We start from the raw sequence: 24,317 nt of genomic DNA, 5'->3' as shown, positions 1-24,317 counted from the left end.
CAAGGAGCTCCACTGTATCCTGAGTGCTAATGTCTACAGTAACGTTTTCCTTAGTCCAGAGAAAATGAGAAATACACAGCTTGTTTTACCAAAAGAGTTTTCTTTTTGATCCCCCCCTTTTTAATTCAATTTAAGTGCCTTTAGTCAGGCTGGCCATTGATTCCATGAACATTTGTTGAATGCCTTTCGTGTGCCTGGCACTATCTTACCCCTGGCGACAGAGCAGAGCGGGGCGTGCTCACAGAGTCCCCTGTGCTGGATATCCCCTATGGTGGATATGCACACTCCCCCCTTTGATCCAGTCCTTACCGCTCCGCATGGTGGCTTCCCATTTCTGCCTCTCTCAGGACATTTGCACCTGTGCACCCCAATCTGCACATTTCGTGTCTCAGTCATTCATTGAACAAATAGTGACTGATCGACCATGTATCTGAAGCATGGTGCTTTACACTGGGTGGGCAGCCGTGATCATTGTCCTCATGGACACTGGGTGTGCAGCCGTGATCACTGTCCTCAACGAGTCTACGTTTTAATGGGGGAGAAAGACAGTAAACAGCAAAAATAAGGAAGTACAATAATTTTGGGTCGTGATGGTGCTGTAAAACAATTAAAATGGGATAGGCAGTTGTTCTGAGTTTATCTGCAGCCCTCTCTTGGGATAGAAAATTCATTGTTCTGATGCAATGACCTTTCTACTTTTTAGGGATGAAATGTCCTATTGTTTGTAAAAAGTTAATGAACTAACTGCCTATCTCATTTTTGTCTTCTATTTATCAGGGTAAATAGAGTGGGGAAGTGTTGTTGGCAAAACTTTGTCTATTCTCCATGTTTTGTTTTTCTTGAAATTTTGCTTTTGGGACTCCATAAGTGTGGCAACCAATGATTTAAAGTGCAGGTAGGTAATCTTTTTCTGTAGAGAATAAATATATATCTGTAGGATAAATATATGTCTCTTTGCAGTTACTCAACACTATCAATGTAGCATGAAAACAGCCACACATAATTTGTGAACAAGTGGGCTGGGTTTTGTTCCAATAAACCTTTATTTAGAAAAACAGGCAGAGCTGGATGTGGCCCTCGGGTTGTACTTCGTCAGCCTCTGATCAAAACCATCAGCCACCTCACCAGTTGTTCAAAATGGGATAGGGTCAAGGCCAGAGAGCAGAACCAGACGTTTTCTTTGGGCTGCCGTTACCATGAGAATGTGATACTTCTTTGGGAAGACAGTATCATGGGATTATTCCAGGTTAACCTTGATCAAGGTAAAGATTAAGGAACATAATTCTGAGACAACTACTAAAATATATAATTTAGCTTTTATAGTAATTTTCCGGACTACAATTTTTTTTTAAGAGTTTTTTTTTTTAAAGATTTTATTTATTTATTTGACAGAGAGAAATCACAAGTAAGCAGAGAGGCAGGCAGAGAGAGAGGAGGAAGCAGGCTCCCTGCTGAGCAGAAAGCCTGATGTGGGGCTCGAACCCAGGACCTGGGATCATGACCTGAGCCGAAGGCAGCGGCTTAACCCACTGAGCCACCCAGGCGCCCCACGGACTACAATTTTTAAGGCTTCCTTGCCACCCAAAGGTGTATTGGTGTTAAACACTGTACCTTAGGCTGTATTCCTCCAAACAGTGTTGGGGATATAGGCTTGGAGGCAGGGAGCTAATCTGAGAGATAATTCTAAGACACAGAAGTGAGTAACAAGAAAGAAAGAAGGAAAGCCAGCAAAGAGCATGTCATTGAGCTGGTTACTGTCATGGGCAGCTGGGGCTCATTACCGCTAGGGCCCCTCAGAAGAATGGTGTAAAACTTGCTTCTGAAGAGTCCCTTTGCTGGATAGGACACTGAGGTGTGTGTCCGCTGGGCCCATCTTCCATTGGTTGAGGGTGGCCCCTGGCACCATTAATTTCTCTGTGCTTCCCTGATGAGCCTTTGCGGCTCTGGAGGAATCACCATGGATTTGGGAAAGTCCTGAGCAGGAAAATGGAGAGCCGTGACAGGTGCTTGGGCTGGCAGTATACGCCGAGTAGGGCATGAGTTTAGAAGACATTCCAGTTGCCTCTGTTATACGTTACCGGAAACTTTCTCAGTAGATCTTATCTTAAAGAAAAGGGTTATGGTTGTGGGTTTTTTTGTTGTGTTTTTTTTTTTTTTAAACCCAATGAGTTTGGTTTAGCACCTACGTGCAAATACTCTCTTTCCCACTAGATGGTACCAGTATGCCAAAGCCCTGGAATGCTACCATGGGCCTCATCTTTGACATGGATATATTCCCACTACTTACAAACAGTTAAGGAATGAGCGGGTTGAGGTTGGAGGAACAGACTGTGGGTGTTTGGGGGATGTGAGATGGGAAAAAGTGGAGGTTGTCTAAATAGTTACCCTCATTCAGTCGTTCACCAACAAATCTTACCGACCCCCCACTGAGTTCTCAACACTCTTCTCAGCATTGGGAATACAGATACAAGCAATGTACGCAAAGTCCCTAACCTGGCCAGCTTCTGTACTGGTTGGGGGAGAGACAGTACAAACAAACGTGCAGATATGTGTGTCTTATGGTGAGTTCTGTGGAAAGCAGTCCTTCTGGTATCTATCTGTCTGTCTTATCAACTAATATATGGCAAGAGATTATTTCCATCTGTTTATTAAACCCCATTCTGCCACTCACCTACCTCTTGTGATGATGCTTTTATGGTTTATTTTCACAACGAGACCGTGAGCTTGTGGAGGGCAGAAGTTGTGCTCGGCGAATGGGTGTTGACCAACTGGAACCCACTGAAGACCACCTCAGCCAACGACTTGTTGGTTGTTTTAGTTAGTCTGAAATCATTCTGAATGGCTACTGTTGTCGACACACAATAGAGTTGCATTTTACTCAGGGGTTAGATTATAAAGTCAAGGTTGAAGACAAACACAGAGTTGTCATTAACCTTGAAATATCTTAAGTTGCCCGTTAAATTGCCGTGTGTGTGGTTTTGCATACGCATCCCTGTACTGTAATCAATATGTGACAACGTATAATGCATGCCGTAATGGACAGTGCATAATAAAGACTATAGGAAGATATAATTTTACAGAATTTAACTGCAGTGTTTAAATTGTTCTTTTTCCTTCTCTTTTTGCTGGAAGAGCCGGATTTCCATTAGTTAAATGTGCATATGATAGGACTTTACTGTATTCATTCAAGCTGGGGTTTCTTAATCATATGATCCCCACCAGGCTGTGTGCTGGGGAGGACAAGAGCTGTGTTCTTTGTGCTCTGTTCATCTTTTGGGTTCCCACCACCAGCCACATGCTTTGGGGCAGAGGAACAGCATACAATAATAGTAGTAGTAGCAGTACCAGAGATTAACACTTAAGTAGTGCTTACTATGAACTAGGCCCTGTGTGAGTTCTTTAGATGTACTAATTAGTATTTTTAATCCTTCTAAAGACTCTATGGTGTATCTACTATGATTTTAATTCCATTTCACAGATGGGGAAATTCCAGGAGAACTGGATAAAGGTCACACAGATTTTGAGCTCTGGGGCTGAGATTCAAACTTAGGCAGTCTCAAAGGCCACATGTTGTATGATTCCATGAAATGGAAAGGATTGTCCAGCACAAGCAAATCCATACTGATAGAAAGTAGAGTAGTGATTGACTAGGGTCCTGGGTGGGAGGAGTAGGGAATGGACAGTGACTGCTAATGGGCATGGGATTTTTTTGGGGGGAGTGATGGAAATGTTCTGGAATGAGACAGTGATGATAGCGGCACAGTGTGTGAATATACTAAAAACCACAGAAGTGCATACTTTAACAGGGTGAACCTTATAGTATGTGGCTGTTATCTCAATAGAGCTGTTATTCAACAGAAAAGCAAGCCAACCTAGGCGGTCCAACCTCAGGGCTCTTGTGGCCATCCTGAGCCCTCCTACAGGCACTCAGTAAGTGCTAGTGGCTTTCTACTCTCTTGCCTTACACTAACCCTACTATTCCTCAGAAGGGCCCTATCATCCAACCTCATTTCAGTGATCAGAAAACCAAGGCAGGTGTATACGGAGGAACTTGGGGCTGGCAAGTGACCCAGGCAGTTCTGGGCCTGAAGCATAATGGTTTTCACATATATTTTTTTTAATTATTAAATGAGTCCATTTTTTTTATGTTCCTTTAGCCAACATATAGTATGTCATTTTTTTTGTTTTTAAAATTAATTCTAATGATGAAATAATATATACATTTTCCTTTTTAAAATTTGAATATTTATACATAAAGCTAGTCCCTCCTGATCTTCATTAGTTTTTGATGTAGTTTTCAACGATTCATTAGTTGCATGTAACACCCAATGCTCATCACATCATGTGCCCTCCTTAATACCCATCACCAGGTCACCTCATTTCCCTACCCCCCCCCGGCTCTTTTTTTTAAATTTCATACATTTTATTAATTAAAAGCAACACTAGTGGACTAGAGCTATAGGTTTTTTCATCATCTATTCATCTATTTCATCATTTCGTCTATTTCATCAGAAATGAGGCAGTGGTTCTTCACTTCTCTTTTGCAGGTTTGCAAAGTGGATTAAGATCCTTCTTTGCTCCCTGGTTATTATTCCTCTCTGGCCCAGATGGGTCTGGTGTAGGGTATTGGCACCAAGGCCCAGAGACCACAGGGTCTTAGTGTGTGTTAGAGGGTGTATTAGTGTGGCTGACTTCTAAAAACTAGTAAGCTTAAGTGGCTCAGGACCTGGGAGAGAAGGAAGTGGAAGAGGGGAAGAGAACTCTTTGAGACGCTAATTGTCATTGTACTCAAGTTGATACCAGATTGCTGAAAGGATTCATCCAAACTAACAAGAATGTTTGGCCCCCCTTGGCTGGTTCAGATGAAGACTTCATGGCCTGGCAATGAAAAGGAAGCTGAGGTCTAAGGCAGGGGAGGGAGCTTTTTGCTCTTACACTTGGCCCTTGGCACCTCCAAATCAAGGCCCTCACCCCCACCAGAAAGACTCCCCCTTCAGCACCTGCTTCCCCCACCAGATACCTTTGATTCCCAAGCTCTGTAAACATGAGATTTATTCCTCTGTGCCTTCACTCTTTTTTTTTTTTAAAGATTTTATTTATTTATTTGACAGACAGAGATCACAAGTAGGCAGAGAGGCAGGCAGAGAGAGAGAGAGAAGATGAAGCAGGCTCCCTGCGGAGCAGACAGCCCGATGTGGGGCTTGATCCCAGGACCCTGGGATCATGACCTGGGCCGAAGGCAGAGGCTTTAACCCACTGAGCCACCGAGGCGCCCCTGTGCCTTCACTCTTGTGTTGATGATTTGTTCTTGTCTTTCATTTTTAAAATGCAGAGTGATGAAGCCATTAGCCAAGCACAGCACAGCAGGAAGGGGCAGCAGGGCTTGCCCCTGGATCCGGCCCCAGGATGCCTGTTTGTGGTACTGGAGGGTGAGGATTTATAAAGACAAAGCTGAGGGACTATAAATATCTTCCCGGGTCTCCAGTCTGGAAGAGCAGCTGCAACATAGCTGGGGCAGGAGCTAGGATTGAAAGCGTTCTGGCTGAGATCTGGCTTCCCAGGTGGCTGGTCTTGGGGTAGCAAAGAGTGCTGGGCCACCTAGATTTGTAAAGCCCTCCCAGGTAGCAACAGGTGATTACACACATCCACATGAGTGTATGATTTTCCAACGTGTTTGGCAAAGTAGATTCCGAAGGAGTACTGGTTCCATGAGATGTTAATAAAGGTTCTGGAAAAAATAGGTTGCTTTAGCTAATATTTTGGGAAACCCTGGACTTACCCATAGAAACGAAGCAGGTTGTGTTTTGTTTTTCACAACTGAACATCTCTGAGACTTTATTGTGCATTTGAGTTTCAGAGAGGGGTTCCCCAAGGCTGCATTCCCAATGCTCTTCCTAAATTCCCAGGGCTAAGGGAACTCTTGAATGGAGTGAATCATGAGATGGAGACGCACAGGATAAATGTGTCACAAGTGGGGGAGAAGGAGCTATGGGCGTTCGGTAGGTAGAGGCCAGGGATGCTGTTCAACATCCTACAGTACACAGGACAGCCCCCACCATGAAGAATTGTCCCAACCCAAATGTCAGTGGAGTAAGTGTGAGGACACCGGGTCTCACTGCAGAGCTTTGAGCTCACCCAGCACAGACAGGAATGGCTGTCTCTACCCCATCCCACTCTAGAAGCCACAATCCAAAGTTGGCTCTGTGAAAAGAAAACGAGTAGCAAGTTACTATCTGTGTATAATTTTTCAGAAGGTAAAACCGTGACTCTCTGGTAAATGCAAACATTAATTCATTAACTTATGAGGAAACTCATAAGATGCTATGATGGTCTCAAAGGGCTTTAAGAAGCTAAGGGTATTTCTGAGCAATTTGACAAAGAAATATTAGGATGAGATTCCTGAGTTAGGGGAAAAAAAAAAAACCCACAGTTAATGTGCCACATGCCTAAACCTTGGGGGTTATCTGTTCCATTAGACAAATTATTTTTGTTTCTACTGGACAAAAATTGGCAAGTAATTGGGAAGTTCACCAAGTCTGGGGACTTCCTTCAAGAGCAAACAACAAGATGAACTATGAACATGCCCCTAGACATCTGCCGGTGACCTCTGTCCCTGAGTGATATTCAGAGGGTTTCCATCAGTCATTTTGGCCATGTTTACAAGCTTTGGGTAATGTTTTTCTGATTCCTTACACATGATTTTTAATTTACTAGTGCTGCCTGACCTGACATGGTCTGGGAAATGTGGGGCAAAGAAATGGAAGAGTCAGCTGAGGTCCAGGAGGTGGTGGGAGGAGAAATTCTGTAGGTCCAGTTGATTATGGAGATGCCATCTGGTAACTATCCTTGATTAAGCATTTGCTGTGCTACATGCTTTCATTCAATCTTAGTAGATGGGACTGACCATCGTCCACATGTACCGATGAGGAAACTGAGTCAGAGGGAGAGTCAGGATGTCAGTAGAAGATACAGGCAGAGTAAGATGAAAATGGTGTGGGATCAAGACCAAAGGGGGGAGGGGCGCCTGGGTGGCTCAGTGGGTTAAAGCCTCTGCCTTCAGCTCAGGTCATGATCTCAGGGTCCTGGGATTGAGCCCCGCATCGGGCTCTCTGCTCAGCAGGGAGCCTGCTTCCTCCTCTCTCTGCCTTCCTCTCTACCTACTTCTGATCGGTCTCTGTCAAAGAAATAAATTAAAAAAAAAAAAAATCTTAAAAAAAAAAAAAGACCAAAGGGGGGAGAAATAGAGAAGGAAGGGGGTGGGTGTTATACGCTGGAGGGAAGCATGAGTTCAGTTTGAGGCAAAAGTACTCATAGCATATTCAGAGGGAACAAGGAGGCTGTTCTGGGTGACAATAAATGTGAACACGGTGTGAAACTGGATCAGGGCTACAGAGATGGCAGCTATTATTAGTATCGGTGTTATTTTAGCCAAAAGATCTCACTACTGCTACAGGGCAGTGCCTGGCAGTAACCCCTGGTGGTTAGGACCCCAGGCCTTGGGGGAAGCTGAATTGGTTCGGACTTCAGCTCTGCCCCTGGAGGTCTGTGTGGCCATGGGCAAGTGGCTTAACATCTCTGTGCCTCAGCTTTCAGATCTATGAAATGAGGGCCATGAAGTCTACCTGATAGAGCTGGCACGGGGATTCCAGTCGACCCTGTAAAATCCTGGCTGAGCAAATGATAAACCCTTGGGAAATGGCAGCTGGTTCTCTGAGGAGGTGACTAGACTGGATTTAGCATATGATGGTTGTTAGCCATTTGTCTGTAGTATCACGGTCTGTCTTAGTTCCCCCAAGAGCAGATTCTGAAAGGATTTGAGTGCAGTTAATTCATCTGGGAGGTGATCCAGGGAAAGCTGTGGGGGTGGGGAAGTGAAGCAGGGGAGGCAAGTGTCTTATTCAGCCTGTTGCTACTGTGGCTGCTTGGACCTAATTCCCCTTGGGATCCTTAGGAGCCATTACAGGACACATCAGAGTTGTCCCACCTGAGGGACATGGGAGCTCCAACTCTATGCCACAAATCTGGGTGGGCATTGTTTGGGGCTGTTCCTTGTGGCATTGATTTTAAGCACCACTGGACTTCTGGGTATGGACTCTGGCCCCAGAGAAAGCCATCAGCAAAGAGGTGTGGAGTTTTTCAGCTGGAAATGGGGCCAGCCCTTTAACGGAAAGGCCAGAGGGATATGGGCTTGGGGGGTAGGTGGGAAGCTCTTAGCATCCGCTGTAGGCAGGATCCAAGGGCATAAAAACAGTGATCCCCTTTGGGCCAGGAATCTACATCTGAGAAGTTAAAGAAACAGAGCTAGGCATACAAAAAGACACATAGAAATAACATTCCTGCATTATAGGTGATTGCCTGAATTGAGGACGATAACAATAATCAACATGTGTTGATTATTTGCCATGCGCCCGACTCTCCTAAGTGCTCAACAAATGAGCTAAATTCTAGCAAGTGGAAACTGGCTAAGTGGCTGGGTGGAATATTGCACAGGCCGTGAGGAGGGCAATGGCATGAAGACAGCAATGGCATGGAGAAATCGCCTACTGAGAAGTGATACAGAACAGGAGACTCTGTGTGGAATAGGATCCTACAAGCAGAAAAAGTCTCTATGTATGGGAAAGGGGGTGACGTCTGAAAGGAAGTTCATCAAAATCCTAACTGTGGTTTTGTCTGTGTCATGGGTTTGTGAGTGATTTTCTCCCTCTAGTGAACGAATCTCCATTGCCTGTATTACGTTTATGAAAAAAAATACGATAAATACGAAAAACTGAAAGAAGGGAGGAAAACTTCTAAAAAAATAGGTTTCCAGGAAGGGAATGGAAAATCCAAAAGAGGTCCAGCAGAGGCTTCAAAGAAGGGAATGGAAAACGATATTTCAGAAAAATTAACCTGTGGGTGGTGTGGAAGAGGGATTGGACTGGGGAAAACCCAAGGTAAGAAATTAGCTCAGCTTGTGAGCAAACAAAGGTCATAGGGCGTATGGAAAGGAAAGGGCCAGTTTTGAAGGTTTGGTGGTTAATGGGATGATGGGGAAGAAAGGGAAAAAATGCCAGAAATGACCCCAAGATTTTTCTTTAAGAGTGGTTTAAGAAAAATTCTGAATGATAAAGAGATTACTCTGACATTATTTCCCCTGCTTACACTTGCACTGCATGGTGTGTGATAATAATCATTTTGAGTCTCACTATTAAAACATAAAGCAATTTCTTTTTTAAAAGATGTTATTTATATATTTGGAAGAAAGAGTGAGAGAGAGGGAGCAGGGAGAGGGGAAGAAGGCGAGGGAGTAGGAGATTCCCTGCCGAGCAGGAAGCCCCAAAACATAATGCAATTTCATCTGAAAAAGAAAATTAGCAGTGAAACAACAAACATATTGAGCACCTCTTTGAGATCTACTTATGTCTACTGTTTCATCTAAATCTAACAACAATCCTATTAGCTATGTTCTTAGTATTTCTGTTTAACAAGTGGTATAAGTATTGATCAGAGAAGTAAAGGTACTTATCCAAGGTCACAAAGAATCTGAGTTCAGATCATTGTTAAGTGAACTGTATGTATGTATGCTTATATGGATGGATGAATGATGGATGGATGGATGGACGGGTAGATGGGTGGCTGGGTGGGTGGATGGGTGGGTGGATGGGTGGATGGATGGATTGGTAACCATGTAAGGGGGAAATGTAGGGTACTATAATGTCAAAATAGAAGAGAGGGCATTTCAAGAAGGAAGTGGCAGTTACCTTAGAAGGTAAGGAAGGAAGGAACCTGGAGAAAGCACTAGATTCTATAAGAAGAAGGTGTGGTCACTAGTTCTTTTTATGGGGGTCATTGTGGTCAAGTAATCAAAGTTGCATGGGAGAGCTGAGGGTCTAGGACATTGTGAGGGGAATCTATGAAATGCTGGACAGACTAGGTAGGAGCTAAAAAACAGGTGCGAGCCTAAGGAATAGATACAATAGGAAAGAGGGTGATGTAAGAGAACAAATGGAAATGTAGGGGAGTAGAAGGAGAAATGGAAAAAGTAAAAGAAATCACTGGTTAAGGACAAGGACACCAGACTGCCTGGGCTTGACTCTCAACTCCACTGCCCTGTGACCTTAGCCAAACCCCATAACTCCGTTTGCTTCAGTCTCCTCATTTTGGAAAATGGGGAGGATAGTAGTAATGCCCATCTCATGGGTTCCTTAGGAGGATGAACTAAAGCATGTAACATTCTTCCCACCGTGTCCAGCACACTATAAATCCAAACCAGGCAGGGATCCCGATGCCTTAATGGTCACAATAAATGCCATTTCCTGGGAAATGACTGCAGGCTATAGATCAAGAAACCGAGATTCATTTACTTAAAGAATGTGCTCCAAGGAAATAAACCTGGAGCCCCAGCATTGCAATGCCCATGACAGCAAGAGGTCAGCTCTCCGTTCCTCTAGGAGAAAATAGATTTTCTGCAAGATCCTATGCCATATGTGCTTCTTTTTAAGTTGGAAACTAACCTTCTGCAATTTGTAATGAGGCTTACTGGGGTGCACATTTCTGTTGTTCTTTTTGACCAAACCGTTCATAAACAGAGGCCACTCATTAAAGCAAAGTTAGATGAGTTTTGGAGGCATGGGAGATTCGCTAGGAGAGGAAAGTAGTGAAGCACTTGGAAGATTCGGGGGGCGGATGAAGATCCGTCAGACCCCAGCAAGCACCGTGAACTCAGTGCCCTTTCTCCAATCCAGAAAGTTTTATGCTTTTATAATTGATGCTTGCAGAAGTCTGCACACTGCAGACTCGGCATGAGGAATCCTGAAAGCCTTATTAACCCAGCCACTTAGCCTTTACGAGTGCAACCCCTACCCTGGCTGTTTTGGCTCAGGATTCGCTGAGCCCCAAAATGTTCCACCGTTGGGATGAAGAGGTTCAGTTTAATTCCTTTCTCTGGCCATTTCTCCCCTGCAGTCCCCCTACCTCTCCAGCCCTGGCTGCCGGAAGGCTGCCCCAGTGCTCAGCCGGTCCGCTCCTGCCCTTTGCGATCCTGTAACCTGCCAAGGAAACATTCTCTCTGAGGCCGAGCCACCGGAGAAATTGCATGCCCAGGATTGATTTTGCATAGTGTAAAAATCAATCCGCACATTGGGCAGTGGAAGTGCCATGTTCAAAGGCTCCCATTGGCGAGAGAACTAGTTCAGGCTGGTTGGAGACCCAGTGGGGCAGGGCGGCAAGCAGATTAAGTCAGAAACTTATAAATAAACAAATAAATAAATAAATAAATAAGCAGGGAAAAAAAAAAGATGAAACTGAGGGGTGTGCTTTGTCAGGCTAGAACAGTGTTTCTCCTGTGTTAATGAGAAATTAACAGCTGGCACAGCTGGCCTCTCCCTGTTGCGTAGTTTTGGGGGAAGAAAAAAGGTGCAAAGAACACCTCCCAGTAGACACACACCCCTGCTGGCAGGAGGGCCTCCAGGTGACACTGTTGGCTTTACATAGTCTCTCTAAGGATAGAACTTCAATTTGCCTTGGTGGAAGACAAAGAACAATCATCTTCTGTGCTCCAATAATCATTGTTTAATTGAACGCCACTCTAGTAATTAAGTTAGAATAACTAACATTTACCGAGCACCATCTATGTGTCAGGACCTCTGTGAGGCACTTATGTGCAAGGTGTCTCCTTCAAGACTCTGAATGTCAGAGCTGCTGTGACTCACTCATTTCACAGCCGAGGATCCATGGTTTGGGAGGCGCGCTCACGTGCACCGTCTTCACTGATTGCCACTCAGCCCTCCAGGGGCCACAGATGATATTTTGCAGTTAAGACAACTGAGCATCAGGGACCTGTCATCTTCAGCAAATAATTGGCAGAACCAGGATTCAAATCTTGGTCTTCTTATTCTATGCTGTTGCGATTTTATTGGGAAGGAGAGAGGTGGTGTATATTCATGAAATTTCCTTTGGTGTGGCAAGTGCAGAGAAAAGAGTGTATTGTTCAGTGTCCCCATCTTCAGTCAGGAGGGTGTTGCTTTTCCACTTTACAGATAGGGAGACTGAGGCTCAGAGAGGGGACGCCGTTGGAATAAAGCCACACAGGTAATTGTACGGAGTAGAGCTGGGGCTCTTAGCTTCCCATTACATCCTGTGGATTTTCTTTGCTCTCAGCACCTTTTCATGGCTATGCCTTCAATAGGAGAAGCAGAGCTGTGTGATTTTCCAGCAGGGACAGTGAGAGGGTAATTCTGGCCTTGGATGGTAGGATTCAGGATTGGTTATGGGTACTGACCGTTGAACAGGCTGCTAGGAAAATGATCTTGGTCTAGAGGGAAGATCCGACATGACTGAGAATTCAGGACGGATCTGCTCTGTCTCATATGGGTCCTTTCGTCTTAAAGGCTACGAGTTCCAATTTGCGCTTTGAAAGCAGGAACTTGCCGGGGTTACCTACAGTTGCTGCCTTCCTTCTGCCATTCAGTCATAAAAGCGAAGTTCTAAGAGCAAGCTAATGTCCCAGCACTTTCTAAGGAGATCACTGTTTTAAGCAAGGCTCAGGTTCTGGGAAGAGAGGCTCACATTGTCTAGTCGGATCTCCATTTTTCTGGAGTCTTGTGTTTTGGGAAAGCATTATGGGTTTGTCATTCTGGGCTGTCACCAGTGTGACACCTCCAGGCTCTGAAAGGTTACAGGAAAATAACAGACCCTCTGGCATTTTCTAGCAGGTTCTATTTCTCACCTGGACCAGAATTGTGCATGTGCTTTTTATTCATGACAAGATGAGAAAAGCTTGGTTAAATAAGGACCAGCTTCTCTTTATACATCTTCTTCCCTGACTGATAGCATCAGAAAGCCATTCATCTGGTTTGAAGATAGACAGGTGGTTGCCGCTGCTGCACTGTGAGCTTTTGAAGTTTGCTCTGTGATGTGATTACAGCACATACTTAGCTTGTGCTCCAGGGGGTAAAGTTGACCTTTGATCCTACTTCTCATTTAAAAATCACAGATCTTGGAAAATGAACCAATCTAGGAAGATGCTGGAAGCTGCATTTGCTGCTTGAGCTTGGCTGCCAAACTAATTGAACTGGCCTTCTTTACCTAGAATTCTGATTCTTCTGATTAAAACAGATGACCTTTCGAGCCTTTTTCCCCCTCAACAATCTTGAGAGGACATCTCTGGTCTTTTGTGAGTTCCAGTGGGAATCCCAGAATCATGGCACTACTGCGGGTTCCAAATGAGGAAAGTGTGCTTTAGCAAAGCATTGGTCAGAAGAAATTCAAGACCGATGTCCAAACTGAGGGTGCATGGTCTACCCTTCTCCTTTGTTCATTCATTCATTCATGCATTCCTACATCCATTCAACATTCATAGAGTGCCTATCTGAGATGGCAACTAGGCATAAGGAGGTAACCAAATTTTAGTTTCTGATCCCAGAATCTTGTAATTCTGGAGGTGAACCAGACAAGGTCGCCGACTTTGTCAAAACAGGATGGAAGGGGCTGGGAGTAAAACCACTTTGGAAGACAGTTTCATTTTAGCTTTGGTGGATATCACCAGATAGTTTTCCAAAGTGGTTATAAAGAAGGCAGGAAGGGGAACTTCTGAGAACCTGAGAGTGCTTTATTTTTTTGACCTCAGTGCTGGTTGCATGGCACCTTGCGGAAAAAACTGTATAATGAGGCTTTTGCACACTTTCTTTTTTTTTTTTTTTTTTTAAGATTTTATTTATTTATTTGACAGAGATCACAAGCAGACAGAGGCAGGCAGAGAGAGAGGAGGAAGCAGGCTCCCCGCTGAGCAGAGAGCCCGTGTCGGGGCTCGATCCCAGGACCCTGAGATCATGACCTGAGCCAAAGGCAGCGGCTTAACCCACTGAGCCACCCAGGCGCCCCGAGGCTTTTGCACACTTTCTGTAATGCTTTGACTTTATTTATTTATTTATTTATTTATTTATTTATTTATTTATTTTAAAAGATTTTATTTATTTATTTGACAGAGATCACAAGCAGACAGAGAGGCAGGCAGAGAGAGAGGGGGAAGCAGGCTCCCTGCTGAGCAGAGAGCAGATGCAGGGCTTCATCCCAGGACCCTGGGATCCTGACCTGGGCGAAGGCAGAGGTTTTAACCAGCTGAGCCACCCAAGAGCCTCTGCTTTGGCTTAATTTAAATGAAAAATAAAGAAACGAGATATTAAGAGCTTCAGGCCCTTTGGGAGCACAGAGGAGAGACTGGCCCTGCCTGGGAGAGGGAGGAGAGAGAGAGATTGAAGAAGGCTTTCAGAAGGAGATACTGTTTGAACTGGGCCCCTAAGGATCAACAAGTAGGCGGTCAGGAAATGGGACTGGAGGTACTTGCACAGAGCTCTTAAAGGGAAGGAAGGCATGGCATGGAGGGAGCTGGGAGCTGGGGCTAAGGGAGTGTGAGGGGGCTGCAGGGGAGGGGATGGGACAGTTTCACAGACATGGTGGCCCGAGGGTGGTGGGAGCCAGGAGGGATTTTTAAGCAGCAGAGTGATACTGTCAAGCCTGGGTTTTCAAATCATCAGTCTGCTTGTGCCTACATGGGGGTGAAAAATGGGAGACATGTAGGTGCCTTTTGCAATCATTCTAGAGAGGAAGGCTGAGGACCCCGTTCAAGGCACTGAGGGAGGAGAGGAGGAGGCAGATCAGAGATCAGAAAATATGAAGTCAGTGAGACTTGTTAATGAGCTGTAAGGTGGGCGTCGGGGAAGAGATGGGGAAAGTGGGTTTCTTCTCCAGCCCTGCCTCTGGTGAGAAACCCCTTGAGCCTGAGAGTAAATTTCCCTTATTACATAAAACCATAAAAATTCTCATTAGTCATTCCAGAAACATCTATTTCATGCCTACGATGTGCCAGGCAGTGTGGGAGGCTGTGAAACTACAGAGATGGGAGACACACCAATTCTTGGCCTCAAGGAGCCACCTGTAGAGTGTAGGGGGACGACAGGTCTGATTTTCTCTGCCTCAAACCTCAGACAGCGTGTTTAAGTTTACATGATGGTGCCAGTGTCTTATTCGATTCAAGGTCAGCTCCCTAACCCCTGCAGTGTCAATGATATGGCATTCCCCAAATCCCTTACAGAAAAGATCTTTCTTTCCCCTTGAGTAGTTTTGAGCCAAGCATATAATATTGCGTGAATGTTTGAAAACTTCTCCTGGTTCTCAGAATGCAATTCTGACAGTGCTGAAGGCTGCCAATTAAATGAAGATTTAGATAAAGGCTGTGTGGGAGAGGGAACGTAATATTCTTAAACCTAATAATGGTTTCCTTCTGTCTTTTTGAAGCTCTCAAATAATCCTGATTGACTGGCTCCCTGCTTTGGGCATTCCCATTTACTGGACAATTTAATAACATTTAAAATGTTTGACAACCTTTATTTGGGGGCAGATGTCCCCAGGGGAGCAAGCTGTGGGAAAGGATATGAATGCTCTACAGTTTAAAAAAAAAAAAGGAACCATGATTTAAATAGGTTCTTTTTACATTCAGAACAAGTCCCCTGCATGCCGAATAGCAGGGGGCACAGAAGGGGTGAGAACAGGCTCTCATATTATAATATTAAACATGGGAAATGTGTAATGACTGCCGTGTGTCTTGTCTTGAGCGAGTGTTTTCCTCAGATCACCTCCTTTACTCCCCAGAGCAGCAAAGAGGTGAGTGCTAAGACTGTACCCATTATGCAGATGCGGTAACTGAGGCCCATAGCCATGTGACTAATAAGCCATGGGACTGACAGTTCTCTAGCTTGTGCTCATTCTCTTGGCTCTGGAGTATAGGCTGGGTTCCAGGCATTGGAGAGGGAATTTAGAAAGAAATCCAAGACCATTTCCCTCCTTTCTCCATCGTACCAGAGGATTCCTCTGTTCATACAGTCATTTATTTAACACATTTATTGAGTGCCAGGCATGGTAGGCACCAAGAAAACAGTAATGGACACGGCCAAATCCCTGCTTCATAGACCTTTTGTTTTATTAGAAGCAAATAGTAAAGAAGGTCCGTTAGGCATAAGTGCAGCACAAAAACCAAGGCACCATGACAGATAAAGTGTGATGATGATGCTCTTTTTAGCAGTGTGGAAATTGAGGTCTGGAGTGGGCAAGGGCACCCACATAGGAAACAATGGAAACAGGATGCCTTAAGGTAACAGCTCACTACCCAAGGGCTTTAAATTTCAGCCAGCATTTAATGGGCAGCAGCTAAGTGCCAGGCTCTTCATGAGGTTCACCCTTTAGACTCTGGCACATTTCCAGGCCAGTGGGGTGGGGACGGGGACAGAGAGTTAATCAGAGAGTTAATGTGCACAAGTGCAAGCATTGGGCTGATGGGACGAGCTCTGATTTTGATTTGGGAGTACAGAAAAAGAACCTCTGTCCCAGTTGGGGTGGGGCGACCAAAGGGTTGTATCTGAGCTGGTAGTGGGCACCATACTGGAGATAGTCAAAGAGAGCTGGGAATTGTGTGAGGGGGATTCTAAGTGGAGGAATCAGTGGTTCAGAAGTATAGGGTGGAGAGAGAATGTGAGCCAGTTCAGCATGGCTGGAGAGAGGCAGGAATGCAACTGCTTGCATTTAAACAGTGTGTGTGTGTGTGTGTGTGTGTGTGTGTGTGTGTGTGTGTGTACACGTGCACACGCCTGCGTGTGTGTTGTTGATGGTGATGAGAAAGGAGGCTGGAGAGGGAGGTAGGGTTGCACCTGGTTGTATTTATTTTTTTCAATTTTCAAATAGACTTTATTTTTAAGAGCAGTTTTAAGGTCACGGTAAAATTGAGTGGAAGGTACAGAGATTTCATGGATACCTCTTGCCCTCACATACGCACAGCCTCCTCCTCTATCGAAATCCTGTGCCACAGTTTTGCCTTTTCCAGACTGTCTTGTAGAGTTGACCCCGATCAGTGTGTGGGTTGGGGCACTGAACCTTGTGACTCCTCAAAAATGTGACTATTAATAAACTACTGTTGAATAAAAGCCTTACTGATGACATAAGCGATTGATACGTAGGTTGTAAATTATAGGTATCCTATATGGTATTCTTGTAATAAAGTAGGCTAGAGAAAACAAATTGTTATCAAGAAAATCATAAGGAAGATAAAATACATCTACAGTTCTATACTGTATTTACAGAAATATTGCACATACAAGTGGACCTACGCAGTTCAAACCTTTAAGTTGTCAAATGTAATTGGAACTTTACCTTTTTACATTGGCTTCCTTTACATAGTAATATGCATTTAGGTTTTCTCCGTGTCTTTCCATGGCTTAATAGCTCTTTTTTATCGCTAAATAATATTCCATTCTCTGGATGTATCACAGTTTATTTCCCCATCTACCTACTGATGGGCGTCTTGCTGGCTTTCAGGTTTTGGTAGTTATGAATAAAGCTGTTATAAATATTTGTGTGCAGGTTTTTGTCTAGACATAAGTTTTCAACTCCTTTGGGTAAATAAATACCAAGAAGAGCAATTCTGGATCATACAGTATGTTTACTTTTGTAAGAAACTACCAAACTATCTTCCAAAGTGGTTGCCCCATTTTGCATTCTCACCAGCAATGAGGGAGAATTCCTGTTACTCCATATCCTCATCAGAATTTGGTGTTTTTGGTGATTTAGATCTTGGCCATCTTAATAGGCTCATTATACTATCTCATTGTTTTACTTTGCAGTTTCCTAATGACATGGAATGTTGAGCATCTTTTCATATGCTTATTTACCATCTGTATATCTTCTTTTTTTATATTAAGAAATTATTTTATTATTATTATTTTCTTCTTAATTATTTGTATTAACATAAAATGCGTTGTTTGCCCCAGGGGTACAGGTCTGTGAATCACACTTCACAGCACTCACCATATCACATACCCTCCCCAATGTCCATAACCCCACCACCCTCTCCTTACTTCCCTCCCCCCAGCAACCCTCAGTTTGTTTTGTGAGATTAAGAATCTCTTATGGCTGGGGCACCTGGGTGGCTCAGTGGGTTAAGCCGCTGCCTTCGGCTCAGGTCATGATCCCAGGTCCTGGGTTCAGGCCCCACATCAGGCTTTCTGCTCAGCAGGGAGCCTGCTTCCTCCTCTCTCTGCCTACTTGTGAATTCTCTCTGTCAAATAAATAAATAAAATCTTAAAAAAAAAAAAAAAAGAATCTCTTATGGCTTATCTCCCTCCCAATCCCATCTTGTTTCATTTTTTCCTTCCCTACCCCCCAAACTCCCCACTCTGCCTCTCAATTTCCTCATGTCAGAGAGGTCAAATGATAATTGTCTTTCTCTGATCAATTTATTTCGCTCAGCATAATGCCCTCTAGTTCCATCCATGTCATTGCAAATGGCATGATTTCATTTCTTTTTATGGCTGTATAGTATTCCATTATATATATATACATACATACATACATACATATACACACACACACCACCTCTTCTTTATCCATTCATCTGTTGATGGACATCTAGGTTCTTTCCGTAGTTTGGCTATTGTGGACACTGCTGCTATAAACATTCGGGTGCATGTGCCCCGTTAGATCACTACATTTGTATCTTTAGGGTAAATACCCAGTAGTGCGATTGCTGGGTCGTAGGGTAGCTTCTCTTTTCTGCCTCATTTATCCTACCCATAAGAGCCTCCATTCTTGATTGTACCTCATTAATATATTTTTTTGATTTCAGCTTGTTTAGATTTTAGTTCTTTTATTTCTCCAGAAAGGGATTTTATTTCTTCAAATGGGGTTTCTCTAATATCTTCCATGCCTTTTTCGAGCCCAGCTAGCACCTTTAGAATCATCATTCTGAACTCTAGATCTGACATATTACCAATGTCCATATTGATTAGGTCCCTCACTGTCAGTACTGCCTCTTGTTCTTTTTTTTTTTTATGGTGAGTTTTTCCACCTTGTCACTTTATCCAGAGAAGAATATGTGAACAAGAGAATAAAATACTAAAATGGTGACAAAGACCCCAGAAAAATGTATGCTAACCAAATCAGAAGAAACTCCAAACTGGTGGGAGAGGGGGTAAAAAGAAATTTAAAATATATGTGTGTGTGTGTGTGTGTGTGTGTGTGTGTGTGTATTCACCTATCAGTCTAACATATATATATTAAACTGGTGAGTAGAACTTGATTTTGGGTGTATTTTGGTCTCTCAGAAGAAACTACCTCTCAAAATTTTAATTATATATATATTTGTGTGTGTGTGTGTGTGTGTATACACACACGCAAAAATAAGGGTAAACACGATGAAGGGATGGAATATGACTGTAAGGATGAAAATTTTTAAAAATTCTAAAAAATTTTTGAGATAAGTTGGTTGGAAAAAGATGAGATAAGTTGGTTGGAAAAAGAAAGGGGAAAAAAAAAAAAAGAGAGGGGAGAATGTGCTCAGGCTGGAGACCAGAACAAAGCCCTGTGCTATATTTAAGGTATATTTTGATGCATTAGAAGAGATTGTATCCCAAATTTTTTAGGAAAAAAAACCTGTATATGTATACAAAAAGTAAGGTTAAATACAAGGATTTATTTATCCTTGTAAGAAGGATAAAATATGACTATAATAATAAAGGCTTAAAAATATTTTTTTAGAAAAGTCTTAAGATAAACTAGTTAAAAAACGTTAAAAGATGAAAGAGGAAACGTTAAAAAAATAGAATAAGAAAAAAATAAAATTAAAGAAAATTAATTTAACTTTTCAAGACTAAAGGATTATGGGGAGAAAGCCATGAGTTCCATGTATTGCTTTCCCCTTCTCTGGAATTCTGCTGTTCTCCTTGATCTGTGAGCTTGGTCTTGGCTGGATATTCTTGCTGATCTTCTGGGGGAGGGTCCTGTTGCCATGATTCTCAAACATCTTTGCCCGAGGCGGAATTGCACTGCCCTTGCCCAGGGCCGGGCTAAGAAATTTGCTGGAGTTTGCTCTGGGGAGTTTTTGTTCCCTGAACACTTTCTGTAGAGTTCTGGAGGATGGGAATGAAGATGGAGGCCTCCCAGTCTCCGGCTGGAGGAGCCGAGAGCTCAGGGCCACACTCCCTGTGGCCACACTCCCACACTCCTTTTCTTGAGAAAAGAGCTCAATCACTCCCGTCTCCCTGGTCTCTGGCCATGCTCTGAGCTCACCCGGCCTGTGACAGAGCATTTCTGTCTCTGGTGCACAGTCCCATTTGACATCTCCAAACCCAGCAGATTCCTGCCTCCAGAGGTGGAAGGTGAGTCTCCCGGATCTGACACTCGTGGGGTCCCTGCTTGAAGAGCAGTGGCCTGACTGTGCCTTGGATCATGGCTTAAGGTAGCCCTGAGCTGAGAGCCCCTTCCTTGGCTCTGTCTCTGTAGCTGGCTTCCCTGTTCCCAATACCTGGCAGCTCTGCCTCACTCAGACACCCCTGATCCTTCTGTGACCTTGCAGGACCTGAGACCACACTGTCCCCACGAGGGCTCCACCCCTGCTTAGCCTCTGGAGTGATGTCCTCAGTGGAGCAGAGTTCTAAAATTTCCAATTTTGTGCTGTGCTGCTCCACTGCTTGCCTGGAGCCAGCCCCTCCCACCAATGGTCTCTCTTCCCATTGCTTTGGATTCACTTCTGCTCATGTCCTACCTTTCACAAAGTGGCCAATTTTCTCTTCCTAGAATTGCTGCTCTTCTCTTCCATCTCCTTTTGAGTTTGTAGGTGTTTGGAATGCTTTGATGACCATCTAACTGAACTCCTGTGAGCTGATGTTGTTTCAGTCAACCACTCCTCTGCCATCTTGCCCAGCCTCCTCTACCATCTGTATATCTTCTTTGGTGAGGTGTCTGTTATTGTCTTTGGCCAATTTTGTAGTAGCATTGTTTGTTTTCTTATTGTTGAGTTTTTAAAAATTTTTTGTATATTTTGAAAATAAGTCCTTTATCAGACATGTTTTTTGCAATTGTTTTCTCCTAGTCTATGAATTATTTTCTTATTCTCTTGAGAGTGTCCTTGGCAGAGCAGAATTTTTAAATTTTAATAAAGTTAAGTTTATCAGTTCTTTTTTTCTTAGATCATGCCTTTGTTGTTGCATGTAAAAAGTCTTTGCTATCCCCAAGGCCATCTAAGTTTTCACCTATGTCATCTCCCAGGAGTTTTATGGTTTTGTGTTTTACAATTAAGTCTCTGATCCATTTTGAATTAATTTTTGTGAAGAATATAAAGTCTGTGTCTAGATCTTTTTTTTTTTTTTGAATGTGGATATACAGTTCTAGGTGGATAGTCTTTGCTGAAAAAATTATCTTTGTTCCATTTTATTGCTTTTGCTTCTTTTTCAAAGGTTAGTTGATTATAGTTATGTGGCTCTGTAGTCCATTCTCGTCATGTTTTTGTTTATTCTTCTACCAACACCACACTGCCTTTATTATTATAGTTTTATACTAAGTCTTAAAGTTGAGTTTTGTCAGTTCTCTGACTGTGTTCTTCTTCAGTGTTGTGGTGGCTATTCTGGGGGTTTTGCCTCTCCATATAAACTTGAGAATCAGTTTGTTGATACCTGAAAGATAACTTTCTGGGATTTTGATGGGGATTGTGTTGACTCCGTAGATCATACTAGCAAGAACTGACATGCTGCCAGTGTTGAGTCTTCCTATTCATAAACATGAAATATTTTCCCGTATATTTAGTTCTTTGATTTTACTCAACAGAGATTTATAATTTTTCTCATATAGATATTGTACATATTCTAGATTTATACCTAAGTATTTTATTTTGGGAGGGTGCTAAAATAAATGGCATTATGTTTTTAATTTCAGATTTCTCTTGTTCATTGCTGGTATATAGGAAGATAATTGATTTTTGCATATTAATATTATCTCCTGGAAACTTGGTATAATCATTTATTATTTTAGGGAGTTTTGTTGATTCCTTCAGATTTTGTACATAGACAATCATAAGAAAACTTAGTTTTATTTTTCTCCTTCTTAATCTGTATACCTTTTATTTTCTTGTCTTATTACACTAGCTCAGACTTCCAGTGCAATGTTGAAAGGAGTGGTGAGAAGGAATCTTTTTCCCTTGTGCCTGATTTTTTCAGGAAAGTTTTTAATTTTTTACCACTAAATATAATGTTAGCTGTAGGATTTTTGTAGATGTTATCTATCAAATCAAGTTCCCCTTCATTCCTCCTATGCTGAGAGTTTCTATTATGAATAAGTGTTGGATTTTGCCAAGTGCTTTTTTGGACCCATTTATATAATCATGTGATTTCTGTTTTTTTGTGTGATGGATTACATTAATTGATTTTTTTTTAATTATTTATTTATTTGACAGAGACACAGCAAGACAGGGAACACAAGCAGGGGGAGTGGGAGAGGGAGAAGGAGGCTTCCTGCTGAGCAGAGAGCCCAAAGCAGGGCTCAATCCCAGGACCCAGGGATCATGACCTGAGCCCAAGGCAGATGCTTAACTGAGATCCCCAGGCGCCCCACATTAATTGATTTTTAAATGTTAAGCCAAACTCACATACCTGAGATAAATTCCATCTTGGTTGCATTTTAATATACTTTCTTCTTTCTGTATCTGTCTCAATAAAAATATAGCCCAGGGTTAAAGATTTGAGTCAGGCTGCCTGAATTTAAATTTTACATCTTTTGTTTACTAAGCAAGTGAACTTAGGCAACTTATTTTAACTTCTTTGTGCCTCAGTTTCCACATCTATTAAATAATGTAAAATAGTACTGATCCCAAGGGTGGTTGTGAAAATTAAATTCCACCTAAAGATCTGACTCTACCCAGTACATGATGGATCCCATGATGGTTTGCCATGCTTATTTCTAACTCTTTAAATGTATGCTCAGTGTGTTTTGTTTCTCTTTGCATTCCCAGTGCCTATCACAAAATAGAAAAATAGGTACTCAATGAAAACAAAGCAATATGGAAAAAGTGCACATTTTTCCTGTGTGTATCTGTGTGTGTGTGTTAAGAATTCTGTAATTGTACTTTGATAAATTAGCCCCCAAGAAGGTTGTTAAGGGGATGAATTTTCTTGGATTTCTCTGATCACAGCCCTGAAAATATTCTCCATTGTCTTATGGTGACTTTCATCTCTTCCTGGTCATCATGCTGGGTTGTTCATAGCAGCTGCAAACAGCCTACCAGTGAGGCGAATAGGTTTTATTATTCCTATTTTAGGCAAATTATACCAGACGAAAAAAACGTATGTAGCTGTTGCTAGGGTTGATGCAACTTCAAATATTTAGCATCCGATTTAGACGGTGTAACTTCTCTATTTCACCCTGGTCCCACTACTCCTCTCCACTTTTACAGTGTTGGAGTCAGAATGCTCAGGATACTCTACCCCAAAGGTAGAAACACATAATTCATAAGCGGATATGAGTAAGATTGGTGAAAACAATAGAAAGATGATTTCGGCATTGAGGGGGAAATGCCAGAAGCGAGGCTATAGAAGCTCAGTGTACTGGCTGAGCTTATATGCTATCTGTGTGCATTTGTACAAAATTATTAAAAGTAGTAGTGCATATCTACTCCCATGTAAAAATTGGTACAAAAATTATGTAAAAATGTACATTTTAGATAAGGAAAGAGTATATACTGGCTGTTACTAACACTACGAAAACCGTATGTATAAACAGAACTCCCCTATGGGAATTTTCTTAAAGGAATAATCCTAAAGAGAAAAAATACCATGTCCACAGGCTCTCCACACAGGCTAGGTACTTCGTGAAGCACTGGGAGCACAACAATGAGTAAGACTGGCTTGAGGACTCATGAAAATGTCATGACAAAATGGGAAAATCTGAACATTAGAGCAAGGTTTCTCCACTGTAGCACTGTTGTCATTTGGACCAGATGATTCTGTGTGACAGGCACTATCCTATGCATAGTAGGACGTCTAGAAGCATCCCTGGCCTTGACCCACTAAACCTACTCCGTACCAAATCTGACAACAAGAAGTGTCTCAGACATTGCCAAGTGTCCTCTGGCGGGGAGTCCAACGTCGTTCCACACGGAGACCATTGCTTTAAGAAAACAGTTAAGAAGTGATGGAACACTTCAATAGAAGACCAAAACTGTAATGAGGAGGCTTATACAGTAGCATTAGGAAAAAATGATGTTAATTTTTAAAAGCAGAAAGCATGACTTCATTTACTCTCTAGATCGCAAACAGTTTGGCTGAGGTTTTAGCTTCAGAAGAAGCTGTTGAGGAAAGGAGAGAAAAGTGGTGGCCCAGAGACCATAGGGTCCAGGGAACCTCAATGAACTGAGTGTACTGGTTTGCCTAGGATTAAGAACCCAGAGGTAAACACAGGCCAGGCAGATACAAGTAAAACGGTTAAGTGTGAGAGCATGGAAATTGGGTGTCAGAAGTGAGTTAAAC

At 42.8% G+C, this 24,317-nt stretch overlaps 1 protein-coding gene across 4 annotated transcripts in view; it reads left to right on the top strand.

Annotated features, from left to right (window-relative positions):
- CDH13 (cadherin 13) overlaps positions 1 to 24,317 on the top strand; it is a 980,849-nt gene that overhangs the window by 10,638 nt on the left and 945,894 nt on the right. The gene's annotated exons all lie outside the window — the stretch shown is intronic.

The sequence above is a fragment of the Lutra lutra genome, chromosome 17, assembly GCF_902655055.1.
Source record: "Lutra lutra chromosome 17, mLutLut1.2, whole genome shotgun sequence".
Taxonomy (NCBI): domain Eukaryota; kingdom Metazoa; phylum Chordata; class Mammalia; order Carnivora; family Mustelidae; genus Lutra; species Lutra lutra.
Note: the sequence above shows the minus strand (reverse complement) of the source record. Positions and strands in the feature narration are given on the sequence as shown.